This window comes from Mauremys mutica, chromosome 11, assembly GCF_020497125.1.
Source record: "Mauremys mutica isolate MM-2020 ecotype Southern chromosome 11, ASM2049712v1, whole genome shotgun sequence".
Lineage (NCBI taxonomy): Eukaryota > Metazoa > Chordata > Testudines > Geoemydidae > Mauremys > Mauremys mutica.
In genome coordinates this window covers 79,180,737-79,196,342 of record NC_059082.1, presented here as the reverse complement: position 1 = coordinate 79,196,342, position 15,606 = coordinate 79,180,737, and the positions used below count along the sequence as shown (strand labels likewise).

General features: G+C 47.6%; 1 protein-coding gene across 1 annotated transcript in view; it reads right to left on the bottom strand.

Moving 5' to 3' along the window:
• RAI1 (retinoic acid induced 1) overlaps positions 1-15,606 on the bottom strand; it is a 127,956-nt gene that overhangs the window by 59,289 nt on the left and 53,061 nt on the right. The gene's annotated exons all lie outside the window — the stretch shown is intronic.

Below are 15,606 nucleotides of genomic sequence, written 5' to 3'. Positions count from 1 at the left end.
TTTTTAAATGTTAGCTCACACCTTTAAACTAACAGATTTTAAATGCTAGTGTAGACAGGACAAGTTGTGTTTGAACATGTGTTAGCTGCTGCTGGGCAACCTGGAGGGGCACCTAGGTCACCCATGACTTCTAATGTGTATTTACACGACCTGCCCTGTCTACACACGGGTTTGCTAACATGTCTTTAAAAACAACCTCCTTTCCTACTCTAGACAGACCTTGTGACATGACATTCACTGCCCCTCAGACATCTTACTTCAGGCAGTTATAAACTAGCTGATTCACCTACTCTCCCACTTCGCTCTGACAGAAGAAACTCTCAGCTGTCCCATAACGGGGATGCCACTGACCAACATCCTTAGGCCTAAACACAGTGCGAAGTGCCCTCTAATCGAGGCTCCTGTATGCCAGGAACTGGGTTTTTTTTAGCCAAGCACATGAACAAAGCGAAGGTTGCTACTTCTCGTTGCCCAAGTGGGCATTTGTAGCGCCTGGCCTGGTTGTCAAAAATGTTCATCCCTGAGGGGAAAGGTCAGAATTCCCTGCTCCACCAAGCCTGAGTCCAGCACTTCTCTCCGAGACGAATGTCCCAATCCAGTCACTAAGACAGACATTATTTTTAAAACCCTTCCCGTCTTTGTTCCCTTCATCTTTCCCAAAAATCGTTTGACGGGTGTGTCATCCATCGCCTTCCTGAAGAGTCCTGAGCTGGTCCTGTAGCTTGGCTGCATGGTTCAGGCCATGCTGTGAATGCTATCAGAGCAGGCTGCTTGGACTGGTTTCCTCTTTATCTGAAACAATCAGCGCACTGGTAGGGTTGTCACCTCGGAGAGGATAAACAAACAGATGTTTCTGTGAATCTGGAAAATACTGGAGGTGCCCAGAAGTCTCCATCCAGATAATAAAGGTCACAGTGCTGACCCTACTCCTTACAGTATTTTATATATTCTGTGTGTGATGCAGATTTGCCTGTATGTACATGGAAATGTAATATCTCACATGCAAAGACGCTATCAACATTAGCCTGTGTCAAGAGACACCAGATAGGAATAAAAGGAACAGTCCCTTAAAAATCTACAATGAGCCAACGTGTTCTAGTGGTTACTATATAAACATGAAGGATGACAGGGCTAGAGAAGTATAATCCTCATGCAGCCATTTATTTGTTGTTTGGCAACAAAGAAAATTAATGATCATCTTGTTCCAAAAACAACCTATGTGTAAAACTGGGCAGGAAAGTGATCCCAATGGCCAGAGCAGGGAACTGGGGGTCAGGGCGCCTGGGCTCTATTCGAGACTCCGCTACCAACTGGATGTGGGGAAAGACACTCTGACCGCCTCGTGCCTCAGTTTCTCCAGCCCACAGAATACTTACTGAACAGGGGGCTAAGAGACCTAATCCACAGATATCAGCAAAATGCTCTAAGACATGGGGTGAAAAGGGAATGGCAAAGCTCTCTGGGGCAAGGGCTGTGTCTGTACAATGCCTCGCACCAGCAGGCCCTGGTTCAGGATTGGGGCTCCTAGGCACTACTGCAATACAAATAAATAAATCAGTAATAATAATCATAATAATAAATTAATAATAACTAGACCCTCGTTTAAAGAGCAGGAATGTCACCGAGAACCAGCCGCTGCTTTTCAAGTGAGCTGTTTTGGTAACAAGGGTAATGGAGAAGATGGGTGTCTTGGATTCTGGGTTACTGGGTACGGTGGTGGGCACGGCAGCAGAAGAGACTCGGCGATTCCAACGCCAGAAGGGATTGCTGTGATCATTTAGTCTGAACCTCCTGCGTAACGCAGGCCAGAGAGCGCCCCCAAAATACTTCCTAGTGCAATTCCTTCGCTTTTACAAAAACATCCCATCTGGATTTAAACATTGTCAGTGATGGAGAATCCACCACGACCCTTGGTAAATTGTTCCAACGGTTAATTACGCTCAGTGTTAATAATTTCCGCCTTATTTCCACTCTGAATTTGTCCATTTTCAACTCCCAGCCATTGGCTCATGCTATCCCTTTCTCTGCCAGACTTAAGAGTCCGTTATCAAATGTTTCTTCCCATGCAGGTACTTACAGATGGTAATCAAGTCACCTCTTAACATTCTCTGGTATCCGTTCCATCTCGCTTGGGATTGCACAAGGGAAAACCCCAAGACAGCACACTTACTTGTGAGAAGAGGATACAGATACCTTGTAACTTCCTAGGGCGCCAAGACCAAGGGCCATCTCTGTGGTGGAGGTGTAAATCCAGAGAAACACTACTGACTCCAGTGGGTTTCCTTGTGCTTAGTCTGGTGTAACCGAGCGGAATTTAGCTCAAAGCACTTACTGAAGGAAGTTTAGCTTTTTCTTCTGCCTAAACCTAGCTTCTGCCAACAGCAACCTCATTCTACCCAGGGGTCTATTATTCTCTTTTGAGGAGATGGTCTTCCAAGGTTTCAAACTGGACTAATCAACTTGCTTTTATCCCTTAGGTGAGCTCCCCTTGGTCAGCCACCCCACCCGCTTCGCTGCGGGTTTCCTGGGGAGATTTCACCTAGGACCACACAAACTGGATTCTTCCCCTCCAGGCAGGCACCCAAGACAGGAATTATGGTCTGTACAAAAGACAATGACAGTGAATCTTGTTACTGGCTTTCCAGCAAATGTAATTCCTTTTTATTAGAAAATTAAAGGGTATGAAAAGCTTTCCAAAGCTGAGGAGCTGAAATGTGCTTTCATAAAATATGCGGTGTCTGATAAAACGGATTTGCTCGTCTGCCTTCCTCACCCCCCTCCTTATTATTATTCTAACAAAAAAGGTGATGCTTTTTGCCAAAATATTGACTCCTTGTTTGGCCAGCTAACACGTCAACACTCTGTTAAAAAGGATGTTGGTGCACCTCAGCCCCCTGAATTTCTGCTCTGGGATAACTACACAGGTTGGATTTTTTTAAACTAAATAAAATTCCGAAGGACAATTTCCCCTCTTCATCTTGATAATCCAAGGTTTCAGGTGAAGGCTGACAACAGCTACTCCAAACTGAGCAACAAGGAGGCAGGCAATTACAGAGAGAAAGATAGGTAAAGAGAGGCAATTACTGTGAGAAAGATATAGATTACCCCCTAGCCATCTCACAAAAAGCAACTATTAAAAACCTCCTAGGCAGTCCTCTCCCACAGAGAACTCCTTGATCCCCTCCCATTCCTTGGCAGAAATCACGACCAAGGGTCTCTCTCTTGTTAATGGGGCAATCCAGAGCTCTCTGGAGAATCTTCATATACAAAAGGTGATGAGCGCCTGGAAGCTGGAGTCATTAGAAACTGGGTAACTAAGGTAACCCGAGGAATCTAATTTTCTTTTCTTTAATGTTTCTCTCTCCTGGTCTCTCCTTTTTCCAATGGTCAGATTCACCCTTCCACGTTTGGAAGTTTTAAGATTTCTTCTTCCTCGCGCTTTTTGTTTGGGTGTCTGTGTAACTCCCATTAATAACGCTGCCCTGCTTTTGTACAGGCTAATGGGAATGGCATGCAAGTGCTGTCCATGTGTCTGATAAGTGGATATTACAAACAGAAGACGGTTCATATGCAGTACTCCAGCCTCTCACCTTTCAAGGGCAATGTATTTCTCACCACCCTTCCACAGTCGACAACAACGCTGGATTTTTCCCCCTCCCTTTCACAGGAATAGGCTAGTTTTGCCTAAACTTTGCTCTGTACATTTCCCCAAAGCAACCCAGGGACTGTAACATAACCAATGCAGGACAAACACGACCACGGCAAAGGGAGGGTTTAAACTGAATTGCTGCTAAATGCAATCATCAGGAACAAAAACACCACAAAAGGAGCTTAATATTTGCTATGATTCTAAAAATACCTCCGCATGGCCTTCCTCCGCACCTGCCACCCCGTGGTCACAAATTACGGCTCACAAAATCCCTCGCTTTACCGATGGGGAAAGTGAGGCAGGGCGAGGTGATTTGACTTCCCTAAGATCATGACTGTGAGCCAATGGCAGAATCGGAGATTTGAACCCAGGAGTCCTGAGTCCTAGGCCCTCGTTCTAACCATTCGACAATGACACGAATTGCAGAGAAGCAGATAATTTGAGGGAATGGGTCGGGGGGAAGGAGTCCGTGTGACCAGAGAAAAGAGGGCGCTGTTTCTGCCCTCTACCCGGGTGGGCTGTAGTAATGAGCGATGACCCCGTCTCACAGTAACGGTAGGGTGGAGGGTGAGCCTGCTGTCCCTTTGTCTGGACTGAAGGTGAGTGGGTCGGTCTGTGTGGTAAGCCGGCTGGCTGGCTGCCTGCCATCAGCGCCTGAGAAACAGCACTAGCTGCTGTGGCACGCATCCCAAAGACAGTCTGTAGGTCAAGCAGAGCCAATGACAATTTCACTTCTGATGGAGGAGCTCCCTGGCACTCCTCCTCCCCATCACTGCAATAAACGAGCGAGCCCCCGGCCCCAGGGCTCTGTCAGCACCCCCCCAGCCACTGGCACCCACAAGTGAAGCAGCATTCAGAGGAGGCGAGAGAGGGCTAGCCTGCCATGGAATCCAAACCAGGGACTGGAATAAAAGACAGAAGGAAACTAACCTAACCTAGGGAGCTGATTTGATCCTGCAGCAAGGAGAGCTGGGGAGGGAGGGAGGAAGGAAGCTGGGGGGGGGAGGGGCGACAGCTAGCACTAGAGAGACAGAGGGTCACTTCCCAGCTACAGAGGTTTTATCCTCAAGCCCCGCAGACCCTCCCTTTTGGTGCACAATAGCCATGTCATTGTCCTGAGTTACTACCGGCACAGCCACTGGGGGGGGGGGGGGACAAACCCTCCCCCCCCCCCCCCCCCGTACTTTGCGATGTCCCCCTCGGTATGGCTGGAGAATTAATGCACACTCACTCCTGGGCTCCCTCAACTTCTTATTTTTATGCGGTTGCACCGCTGTGGCTTGCTAAGCAAATGTACCACAAATGAGATATTGGATTTTCATTTACACCCGGTATTCATTTCCCCTGCTTCCCCGGAGCTGACCTGTCCGGTCCCCCTCTCTTTCTCAAGCAGGGCTGTGCACGTCACTCCTTCTCGCTCACTATTACTACAGGAAAAGCTGTAACGTTACAGCCTCAGCGTTCAGCCCTGCTACAAATCAGGGTCAGTCAGCAGTGCTGTTAGACAGAGTCTCACCGTACGTGCTTCTGATCTTAATGTCTTCCTGAGCACACTTAATGGGGACAGGGAGGAGAGATCGGTGCAGCAATGGAGAGACTCATTCCAGCTGCTAATCCAGGGGTTGCTGCCCTCCACTCAGTCTCCATCACAACCACTCCAGCTCGGGGCCACACGCTCCTTTTCCACATTAGCTGTGTCTTGCCAGAGCCTTCAACTCACATTGCGATCACTACTGCATCACGGCCGAAACACTCCAAGTCATGGTCCCCGGGAGGCTGGGCGCACGAGCAGCGGGTTAGCGCGGTAACCTCTCACCACTGGCAAACCCCGAGTTCTACTCTGGGCTATGTCCTGAACTGGTCCTCATTTACACACACCGTGATGCTTTCCCGTACATCCTGCAGAGGGTTAAAGCTGGTGATGCTGGGGAGTGAGAGGGGGAAACTTCTGAAGGGCTCTGGGATTATTTTTCAGCTTCAGTGCCTACGGAGTTGGTCTGACTTTACCTTCACATCTGCAAATGTGGTTAAAAGTTTGTTGATCCTATTTTTAGAGCCTTTCACCACATGCAATTTCTCCACCGTGAGACAGGAAATGCTGATGAGGTCGTTCAAAATGTAGCTTATTTCTCCTCTCCAAACGGTCTCTGAACTGGTTCGATCGGTTCATTATTGCAACATTCTCTTGGCCTCCCTCCCGTCACTAGCACCCCCCATCCAGCCCCCGCCTTTTTTTTTTTTTATTCAAAAATGTTGGTGAACTGTGGTGCTGGCGGAGGTGAAAGGACTCGCCCTGGCAAGGTGTGAGCTCAGCGAGGTACTGTGTAAAGTTTCACCTTGCCAGAATCTGTCACGCCGATCTGCAGCAGCCTTCCTCCCTTAGCAAACGGGTTGGGTCTTGGCCTCCGTGAATAATGGAGCCAATGTTTAGGGAGCCGCTTCGTGGCGCAGACAAAAAATGTGCTAGGAACTTGAGTGCGAGACCACACTAGGAGCTAAGCTGAGACCACCCAACTCAGTTCAAAGGACTCCAGCCAAGCATCTAAAGGTGGAGAGATCCTGCCTCCCAGACGCAGTTTAAGGTCTTGTCCACTCGGGGATGGGAGCTTTGCTCACTACAGTCCTACTTAAACACAGCGGCTGCGAGCAGGGCTCTAGCACGGTTTACCTGACCACCGCAGACAGGAACTTTTTTTTATTGGAGAACCTGTCTAGCCAACCCACACGCCAAACCATCTGCCATGGTTCTAACACTGTTCTCAGACCAAAGCTCCTTGTCCATGGTGGTCTAGGAAACCATCATGGAACTATGTTTAACCAAGCATGAGTCTGCTCCTAGTGTGCAGATGGAGGCAGTGTGAATTACACCCAGTGGTTCTCTGCTTTTTCCATGTTACAAAGGGAAAAGGGCCAGGATTCCCGTCCCAGCTGGCCACACGGGAAGGCTAGACCTCCACGTTGAGAACCAATCTACTGGGTAAAGCAGAGGACTTGGAGTCTGGAGAACCAGGTGTCTATCAATGGCTCCGGCTCACGGTATAACATTATGCAAATCACTTTACCGCCATGTGCCTCAGTTTACCTATCTGTAACATGAAGACACTACTAATTGACCTTTGTCTAGCTCTTTGAGATCCTCCGATGCAAGGTGCTAGCTGGGCCCGATCCCGCAAGGCACTCAGGCCCAGATCCTCAAAGGTATTTAGGCTGATGGGAGCTGGGTTCCTAAGTCCCTTTGTCTCTTGAAAGGAGCCGAGCGTGCTCCGCTCACATGGAAGGACTGGGCTCTAGAAGTGCAAAGGTCAAGTTCTGAAGCCTTCCATCGGCCCAAGCTCACGCTGGCATCAGTGGGCAACTGACTTGATTAAGGATTGCCTAATTCGGCTTGGCTTTCCTAGTACTACTGTCGTTAATAATAAATGCTTCCCGAGTAGAAACCGAGAGCCCACCTGCCGTCCGTACTCCCTTCTGCTGCCTTTCACAGCCCCGGCTCCCCCGTGCCTGGCTCTGCACCATCTCCACAGATAGCAAACAAGGCTCATGCTATATGGTACAGTACCTGCTGTTTGAATGTCAACACCTCATTTGTATGGCTTGATTGGCCCTTATCAGCCATGCTGTGCTACACCTGATTGCTGGCTGTCATCAAGGGGTGTCGTGGCAGTCTTCAGATGATAATTTTATTTAATTGGCCCTCTAGTCAAAGCAAAAAAAAAAAAAAACCCAAAAAACAAAACAACGCCCCCCCAACCCTTTGTTTTAAAACATTAAAAGACAGCACATTATTAATAATAATACTAATAAGGCTGGTATGTCGGGAAGCCATCAGTGCCGCTGGGGGAGGAAATCCTTTTCCACAGCCTCATTAGGGAATGGCTGGCTAACCCTGCAATGGCTGTACCATCCCATGAGTTATGAGATCGTTTGCCCACCTGTGGATTCAATAAATTTCCTCTCCCTCTCGGACCATTACGCAGCCCTCCGTTTATGTCATGCTTGCCTGGGCCTCTTCCCTCGCACGTTCTAGCAAGTCACTGAGGCTGAAATTTCAATTAAGAAAGAGAAATAATTACCCACCGCTCCAGATTTTCCTCTAAAATGGTAGCCAATGTCAGTAGACCAAGTCATCACTTCCTGTTGCATCGTGGCATGTAAGAATGGGCTGGTACGCGTGACGTTTACAGGGAGATTTCCAGTCTACAGGCTGCTCGCCAGCAGCGACCACTTACAAAATAAATGAAACGAGGGGGGCAGAGCTATCTGGCTGTGGGAGGCACTTGGGAAAAAAAAGGCTGTTTGCTCTCTTTGAAAGAGCAGGAACAGCCTGAGCCAGAGTCCCCGTCTTCCCCCCATTCCCATCACTTAAACTCGCCTTCTTCCCTGTTCCTGCCGCTCACGCCATAAGTTGCCCTTTTGGTCTCCTTGTCACAATCTCCCCAACTGCAGGCTGCCACTGTTGTGGACTCCCTCTCGGTTGTGTGTCAGAGGCTCTCCTCTCACCTGAATGGCACTGCACGTTGAGATCTCTATAGTCCCGTGGGAGAATTACTCAAAGACACAGTCCCCAGGAGGCCGGGCAATGGGTTAGCACCCTGGCCTTTCCCATCTGAACACCCTGAGTTCTATGCCTGGGCTAGGTCACAAGCGATAACGAGTTGGCAGTTCTTATCCTAGTCCCTATTTAGTCACATCAGGGAATCTTCACACAATTTCCTATGACTGGCAGCTTCCGCTCATGAAAACTGGGAATTGTAGGAGGCTGCTGAGGGTCAAGATTGAGATGCACTGGCAGAGCCCAGCATGGCTTTCAGGATTGGCAGCTCAGGGATGCTGCAGATTAGGATTGAGGCAGAATGGCGGTGCTTTGTGGGGGGGTGCGGGGAACGATTAACGAGGGCTGTCACAGGTCAGGACGGAGGTGCACCGGCCAAGGTGGGAGACGTGTGTGAGGGGAAGACTCAGGCCAATGTGATTATCTGAAGAACTTTGTATTCACTCATTACCAATGTGTGCTCGCTGGAACGTGATATACCGCAGGATATTTTGCAGGAGCAAGAAATGAGGGACACCAAGAACAGGACAAGGCGGGCCTCCGGGAAGCTCCGAAGATCTTTTCTAATGGGTGCAAACCCCATCAGTCAAGATGGCTCATATCCCAGAATTTTTTCTTAACATTTCCCCGCAGTTCGGACCTTGTAACATACAAATGTACTTGTTCTACCTTAGAAACAGGCTGCGCACGTCTTCAGCCTCCCACAAAACAAGCATTGTGGTTGGAGAGCACAATCATCTACCAAAGTGAAATGGTCCTCTAGGAACTGAGGGGCTGAACATGAGCTCCCAACGTGATCCTTGGATGCATAAACTGGGACTCTCAAGTAGGAACTGGTTATTTTACCTCTGTATTTAGCACTGGGGCGACCACTGCTGGAATACTGTGTCCAGTTCTGATGCCCACCATTCAAGGAGGAAGTTGAAAAATTGGAGAGGGTTCAGAGAAGCGCCACAAGAATGATTAGAGGATTAGAAAACCTGCCTTATAGTGATAGACCTAAGGAACTCAATCTATAGTTTACCAAAGAGAAGGTTAAAGGGAGACCTGATCCCAGTCTTTGGTTAAACAACCGCAAAAAAAACGGTTACTAACCTTTCCGTAACTGTTGTTCTTCGGGATGTGTCGCACACGTCCATTCCGGTGTAGGTGTGCGCGCCCCAAGCACAGTCACCAGGATTTTTCCAACTAGTGGCATCCATTGTGTCAGCTCCAGCACCCTCTGATAGCGTGCGCTCATAGCGCCGGTATAAAGGGCCCGGCCAACCCCGCTCCCCTTCAGTTTCTTCTTGCCAACTGCCTCTGAAAAGAGGGGATGGAGGAGGGGTTTTGGAATGGACATGTCACGTGTAACACATCTTGAAGAACAACAGTTACAGAAAAGCTAGTAGCCGTTTTTCTTATTCAAGTGCTTGCACATGTCCAGTCCAATGGAGGTGACTCACAAGCGGTGGTCCAGGAGGTGGGTTCAGAGTTCAAGGACAGGCTGACGGCAAGGCTGCGCAGCTGAAACCGGCCTTGTCTCTATCCTGCTGTGTAATGGCCTAGTGAGTTGTGGATGGGCGAACCGAAGACCAGGCTGCTGCTCTGCAGATGTCCTGAATCGGGACTTGTGCTAGGAAAGCGGCGGAGGAAGAGGCTTGAGACGTCGTGGAGTGAGCCGTTAGATTAGCTGGGAGCGAGAGGCTCGCGAGTATGTAACATGCCCGGATACAAGAAGTAAGCCATGAAGAGATTCTTTGTGCAGAGCTAGGGAGACCTTTCATTCTTTCCACTATCGCTAGGAAGAGCTGAGTGGGTCTGCAGGAAGGTCTGGTTCTTTATCAGTAGAAAGCCAGGGCCTGCCTCACATCCAACGAATAGAGGCGCTGCTCCTCTCCATTCCCGTGCGGTTTAGGGTAGAATACTGGCAGGGAGACTGCTTGGCCGCAGTGGAATTGTGATACCACCCTTGGGAGGAATGACAGGTGAGGTTGTAACTAGACTTTGTCCTTGAAGAACACCATATATTGGGGCAGGCCGAAGTGATGGCTACCAGGAAGCCCACTTTCCAGGAAAGGTGTAGCAGTGAACACGTTGCTAGCGGCTTGACCAGGGACCCCGTAAGCTTTGCCAGGACAAGGTTCAGGTCCCAGGGGAGAATGGGATTGCCAATTTGCTGGTACACTCTCTCCAGTCCTTTGAGAAAAAACCACTAGGAGAAAGATTGCCTGAGCAATGCGGGATTCCAGCAACCGTCACGGGCGGTAAGAAGGAACTGACGGGGAGCAGCGTTGGCAGGGCCCTTTATACTGGCTGTATGAGCGCGCAGCCCAAGAGGGCACTGGAGGCGACCCAACGGATACCACTAGGGAGAAAAAAATCCTGCAACTGTGCTCAGGATGAGCACACACCTAACATTGGAATGGACATGCACAAGCACTCGAAGAACAAAGAGTAACTATTAATGGAAGGATGTCGGACTGGAGGGAGGTCTCAAGAGGGGTTTCACAGGGATCCATTCTGGGTCCGGTGTCATTTAACATCTTTATTAATGACCTGGATGTAGGAATAGAGAGAATCCTAATCAAATCTGCAGATGGCACAAAGCTGGGGGACGGGGGAAGGTTTGCCAACACTTTGGAGGGCAGAGCTAAAATTCAAGGGGATCTTGATACATTGAAGAACTGGGCTATAAACAACAAAATGAAATTCAACCAAGACAAACATATGGACCTACACTTAGGGAAGAAAAACCAAATGCACAAATACAGAATGGGGGGACACTGGCTTGGCAGCAACACTGCTGAGAAAGATCTGGGAGTTGTAGTGGATCACAACCTCAGTGTGAGTCAGCAATGTGATGTTGCTGCAAAAAAAAAAAAAGCAAATACAATTTTGGGTTGCATTAACAGAGGCATAGTGTGCAAGTACCGCTCTACTCGGCGCTGGTTAGTCCTCAGCTGGAGTACTGTGTCCAATTTTGGTCACCAATGGACCAATAGAAAGGATGTAGGCAAACTGGAAAGGATCCAGAGGCGAGCGACGAAGATGATCAAGGGGAGGGAATGCAGCCATACAAGCAAAGGCTGAAGGAACTGTGAAAAGAGGAGATGCAGTCTTCAAATACTTGAAAGGCTGCCATAACAAAGGTGTGGAAAAGTTGTTCTCTCTTGCCACAGAAGGCAGGGCAAGAGGCAATGGATTCAAACTACAGCAGAGCAGATTTAGATGAAATCTCAGCAAAAACGTCCTAACAGTTAGAACAGTAGGTCAATGGAACAGACGGCCTAGGGAGGCTGTGGAAGCTCCTTCACTGGAGGTTTTCAAAAGGAGGCTGGAGAGCCACTTGTCTTTGGTGGTTTAGACACAACAAATCCTGCATCCTGGCAGCGGACTGGAACAGATGACTTTTGAGGTCTCTTCTAACCCTATGATTCCAAGTATCTACCTGAGGAACAAATATTTGCTAATGGGCTCTTCCATCTAGCAGCGAAAGGGAGCTGGAAGATGAAGCTAGACCAATTCAGACTGGAAATAAGGTGTCAAGTTTTCACAGTGAGAGTAATTAACTATTGGAACAACTTACCAAGGGTCATGGTAGCTTCTCCATCACTGGCAACTCTTAAATCAAGATGGAATCTGCTCTAAGAATTATTTTGGGGAAGTTTTACGGCCTGTGCTATGCAGCAGGTCAGACTGGATGGTCTCTTCTGGCTTTGGAATCTATGAATTTTTAACAAAAAAACAAAAAACTCTCCCCTATGGAAGACAATTGCCATGGTGGTGGAATACTGAAAACAGCTGTCATTTGCCCCATCACACATTTTCCTCCCCCCTCTTCTGAACTGCTACATGTTGCTATCCCAAAAGACCTACCACCGCCAAAGAAAACAAACTACACACACCCCTAGGTAACCTAAGCTATACGACGTGCATACAGAAGAGAACTAAAACGAAGCCTCATATGATGATCTTTATTTTTAATCACCCAGAGAGTCGCACGCAACCGAAGTTCCACCAACACTGGTCCTGATTCTCATCACACTGACATCAAAATGTCAATGGCACAGGACCCAGCACTGAAAAAGCAATTAACACGAACTGGCTTAGCCCACATACTGTGAAGATGGCTGCTCTAGAGACATGCCAGACAGATAGATATAGATATGTTAGTGCTTGGCAACGTCACTGAAATCTGCCTGTGACATCCTGTACTACAGTAGCTGTTACCTGAGTGAATAATAATTACACTTTGCACTTCTACATCTGAGGATCTCAACACGATTTGCAAATATTCATGTTGCCGCACTATCATCTCAATATCGCCAACCCCAAGCCTTCAAAAATCATGAGTCAGGCCCAAAGCCAAAAGACAAGATTGGCTCAAAAATCATGAGATTTTATTACAATATAATAAATGTGGTGTTCTTTTTATTTGTCTTCTGGTTTTTGAGCTCCTGAGGGTTTCCACCTTTTCCCTGCAACCTTAAGGGCTAGACATTTTTTTTTAAATGAAAGCTGAGATCTAATGTAATCACCTGACTCCCGGAGCTGGGGATTTAATAAAAACATTGTGAGATATCATGAGACTGCAATAAAATCATGAGAGTTGGCAACAGTGTTAAGGCCTATGATGCAGATTATCCCCATTTTACAGCCAGGAAAACTGAAGCACAGAACGGTTAAGTCACTTGCCCAAGACCACCCAAAACATTTCTGCGGGAAAGCCAGGGATAGTACGTAGGGCTCCTGTCTGCTCTAAACCACATCATCATCCTTCCTTCCCTGGGAAGAGAGACCAAGGCAAGACCACAAGTCTCTCAGGAATTCCTGTAACGTTAGACCCCAGCATGTGACTTCATGGCTCACACACGCTGGAATTATTTTGCAAACGATTCCGTGTGCATTATGTGTACAGGGTATGCATTCAAAATTATAATACAGTGGCTTTTAAAGCCCCATCTAAATGCAAATCTAATTACGTTTTCCCCTGTCTGTTTGGCCAGCCAAACTGCAGAAACTAGTTTAACCAAAACACTGTTTAACTGAGTTTAAATACGGTTCCTTAACACCAGCTAAAACATGTAGGAGACTTAAATTGCATGGCAGCCGCAGCATACAGCCATTCATGTCCCTACAAATAGATACGTTCCTTTCCTTACCACTGCAGCTAAGTGCCGCACAGTCTTTACCCACCCTTCAAATGATAATTTATGACCCCTGACCACTTACCCCTTCTAAATCAACCTGATCAATAGAGAAATCAGACAATCCTTTTAAGAAACGAGCCCATCTGATCCTTCCAGCTAATGATCTCTGCTCTTCTTACAGCTGTTTGCAGATATGTGGCATAGGCTGCTGAGGAGGGAAAAAAGGAAAAGGTTCTGAAAGCCATGGGGCAAAATGCTGCTCTCATTTACATCCAGAGAAAACTGGAAGCGACGCCACTGAAATCAACTGAATCATTTCTGATTTACATGGGTGTAACTGAGAGGAGAAACTAGCCTGTTCCTTCATGAAAATGAGCACATAAGCTCCTCTCCCTGATCTATTAGGTGCTGTTCTGAACACTCCTGCAAACCTTATCTCAAATGCCAACTGCTGAGCTGCAGATTGCCTGAAAACGCTTGCTCCTAAAATGTGCCTCCTAATCAATCTCTCAGTCCCTCCTGCAAACAGTTGTGAACTTTCCCTTCCAAGACCCACAAATGTCTCTTATCTTGGACTCATTCATCCCTGCTCCTCCTGCAAATTGAAATCTCTCCTGATGGTTTTGCATCATGTCCCCTGCAAAGAAAACCCAGCGAAACAAAAACAAACCAACATCAACAGAATCCCGTCACCAGCTGGGCTTCAGCTGCTTGCTCTTGTGGTCTACAGCTGCACCTTAAAGACCTCCCAGAGGGACTGGCACTATGACTTTCTGCTTTGGATTTTATAAAGGGAGATCTAATAGGAGAGCCTCTCTTTCGGAGTAAGACCACTGGCATGCTATGTCCTCACAGCCCAAATTACTGTGACTGCAAAACCCCGTTCCCTCCCGGGACCCCTTTATATCTCTTCGTCTCTTTACCAAAAGGTTACAAGAACATCTACATTCTGCCCACATATTAACTAAAGCAGTTTGCTAAAGGGGAAAAAAATGTACAGTGCACTACATCCATTCAGAACATTTTAAAAAAAAAAGGCAAATTTATACAACAAAGCCTCTGTATGGCTTCACTGTCCACCCTGATGTTTGTATTTAAGGAGTAGGGTCAACCAGCTAATATGGACGCATCACAGAACCCTTTACATCTTCACAGTAAATCAGCTCCTGAAACGACTGCACTGAGCATGGCCCCTACTTCTTTACATGCATGGGGTTATTTTTACATTTATTGCACCGCTAGAAAACCAGCCAGAGGAATTTCCCCCCCACTTCTTTCTATCGAATACATACTCCATCCATTTCTCTGCCTGAGGCGTCGGGTAGGGATTTCACTTATAATGCAGGCAATATATGCAAACACAAGAGAGCCCAGTTAATCTGTGAACCTCCTATAATTCATCTCTCAAATGCTGCAGATGGAGCTTGAACCTGCTGGGTGCTGGATACTCATTCAGGGTTTGATCCGGCTCCATTGAAGTCAGTGGGGGTTTGCCACGCACTTAAATGGGAACTCGTCCCTATCCACCCCCAAGAATCACTGCTGCAAGGTGCTAAAGGCTCTCAATCCTTACTGAAATCAGCTGGAGTTGAGGGAGTGACGCAGCAGTCAGTATCTTCCAGGATTGAGCGCAGAATGTACATTCAGAGCCCAAGCCACTACCGACTTGACCTAAATCCTGCCCCTAGTTTCAATGGGGTATACAGCTTTTCACTTCCTGTTTTGTTTAGCAGTGTTGTTATGAGCTTTTAAACAGTGTCTGTTTCCACTCAAGAAGCAGATGCATTTAAGCACTGGGGTAACTGTCTCTTGCACACAAAAAGTTTCAGAAGTGGTCCTTTGGTGTGAAAGGTGCTGTCTAAATGTTACAGCAGCATACAGCTGAAGGAAACGGACATGTTCACAACATCCTACAGGGTATCACTTTGGTGTACTATATCCTGCGAGCCCAAGGAGCAAAGATAAAGGGAGAGAAGTATTATTACAGGGCTTGCTATGAAACAGCAATAAAACCACTTAAATGCCTCACTTTGGCCTCTACTGTGATTAATCTATGATTCCTTGGTCCTCTGCTTTGCTTCTTAGATCGTAACCTCTCTGGGTCCGGGCACTTTGTACGTGTTTGTGCAGTACCTGGCACAATGCGGCCCCCATCCTCACTGGGACCTCACAGCACTGCCGCAACAGAACAACAATAACAAACGGCACCAATGCACAGATGAGGCGTCTACAACTACCCATAGTGAATAGCAGTGATTATACCCTTTCTCTGG